Source organism: Penaeus monodon, chromosome 24, assembly GCF_015228065.2.
Source record: "Penaeus monodon isolate SGIC_2016 chromosome 24, NSTDA_Pmon_1, whole genome shotgun sequence".
Classification (NCBI taxonomy): domain Eukaryota; kingdom Metazoa; phylum Arthropoda; class Malacostraca; order Decapoda; family Penaeidae; genus Penaeus; species Penaeus monodon.
This window is the reverse complement of record NC_051409.1, coordinates 19,643,260-19,645,336: the sequence shown is the minus strand read 5'-3', so window position 1 is coordinate 19,645,336 and position 2,077 is coordinate 19,643,260. Positions and strand designations below refer to the sequence as shown.

The 2,077-nt window shown below is 37.7% G+C and overlaps 1 pseudogene across 1 annotated transcript in view; it reads left to right on the top strand.

Annotated features, from left to right (window-relative positions):
* LOC119588881 overlaps nt 1-1,570 on the top strand; it is a 5,764-nt pseudogene extending 4,194 nt beyond the window's left edge. The window contains exons 13-16 of the transcript XR_005230145.1: nt 5-217; nt 332-427; nt 590-778; nt 926-1,570. The product of XR_005230145.1 is annotated as a ribonucleoside-diphosphate reductase large subunit-like (transcript). The remainder of the gene's footprint in view (nt 1-4; nt 218-331; nt 428-589; nt 779-925) is intronic.
* The last annotated feature ends 507 nt before the right edge of the window (nt 1,571-2,077 follow it).

Sequence of the window (2,077 nt, the reverse complement as noted above, 5' to 3'; positions counted from 1 at the left end):
GCAGATTTTCCAGTATGACATGTGGAACGTAACTCCAACTGACCTGCATGACTGGGCTGCTCTCAAGGCCAAGGTAGCTAAGTTCGGAGTGCGTAACTCCCTGCTGCTGGCCCCCATGCCTACTGCATCAACAGCTCAGATTCTGGGCAACAACGAGTCCATTGAAGCCTACACCTCCAACATCTATTCTCGTCGTGTCCTCTCAGGAGAGTTCCAGGTCTGAGATAATGGATGTTTCAAGTATTAAGAAGTAATACATATTCATTGAAATTTTTGTTAAATTTGTGTGCTTGCTTTTTTTTTATATATTGACTAAATTTGTTGCTAACAGGTTGTAAATCACCACCTCTTGAGGGATTTGACTGAACTTGGCCTCTGGGATGATGAAACCAAGAACGAGATGATTGCCAAGAATGGGTCAATTCAGGTATGAAGATTTCTATATTTTTCATGGATGTTTTATAGGTATTGACAATCTAAACAAAATTTTCAGGATGCAGAGTTTTCAATAAAAACTACATTTTAATAATTTAGGTAAAAGTGAAGGAAAGCATAGGAAAGTATTTCTATAATAATCTTCCACTTACAGGGCATTGCAAAGATTCCTGATGACCTGAAGGCCTTGTACAAGACTGTGTGGGAGGTTTCGCAGAAAGTGGTAATCCAGATGGCAGCTGATCGTGGTGCCTTCATTGATCAAAGTCAGTCGCTGAACATCCACATTGCTGAGCCAAACTACGGAAAGCTAACATCCATGCACTTCTATGCCTGGAAATTGGTAAGTACTATTTTAAGTACATTGCCCTGTAAAATAGTGTCATTTGTAATACATTATCAATGCTTTTAAAAAATTTTCTTCAGTATATTCTTTATAATGAATTAAAGCACATCAATGATATACACAAGTCCTTTATCTACTCTTCAGGGTCTGAAGACTGGCATGTACTACCTCCGCACTAAGCCAGCTGCCAATGCCATTCAGTTTACTGTTGATAAGTCCAAGCTAAAGAAGGCTGAAACTGCCAATGGTCATGCAAATGGCACTACAAATGGCACTACCAATGGCACCTCTAGTGCATCAAAACCAGATGCTATGAATATGGCAGCCATGGTTTGCTCCCTTGAGAACAAGGATGAGTGCCTCATGTGTGGATCGTAAAGTACAATATGAACAAAAAAACTAACAAAAGAACTTCAATGTGTTCCCAGTGATTTCTCCAAATATTCTTTTAAACTTTACTGTACAAGCTTTTTTTTCTTTCCTTCTGCTCTTGCAGTTTTCATTGTGATAAATAGTAAGTTAAGTTGTATATTTTGTTACGTGATTTTAATTCTGCTTTTACCTTCCTTTTGAGTTAAATCTATCATGTATATCACTTAAGTTCTTTCACTTAAGTTGTGCATTCACACTTGTGCCTTATTCTCTCTGCACAACACAACCGAGAGCTAACATATCACTGCCATTATCTTAAGTAGGTACATGACTAAGGAAACTTAGGTATTAGTGTACCACTATATTTTTACTACTGTGTGTATTGTATACATTTTTTTTATAAAGCATTTATATATATTTATATTTCATTCCCTCTTTATTTTGAACAATTTCAACTACATGCCAGGTTTTATTCACTGCAACTATTTTGGTCATTGGTTAAAGAAATGGAAATGTAAGTTAAGATTATGGAATTGAATTCCAAGTATCAAAATGCAAAGTTTATAATGTAAATGACTTTTAAACCCCAAAATTTGCATGAGTGTAAATTAAGTGAAAATGGTTTTGAAAAAAAAACAATGGCTTCAAAACCGATATAAAAAAAGTTTTTAAAGGGGGACACCTTTTCTAAAAGTAAAAAAAATCTTAAAGGATGCATACCCAAGTTCTGCAAATACAGTGAAGCGGTTAATTCCCCACCAAAGAGAGACAGAAAAAAAATTCCTCCCCAAACCCCTTTGCCCGTCTTTAGCTTGGGGGGGGTATAGGGTGCAGACGGGCCCCAATGTACCAGCCCTACTTGGGTTTTGCACCCCCCCCCACCCCTTGTTCGTTTCGTCGTGGGGGGGGTAAGAGAGGGTGCCC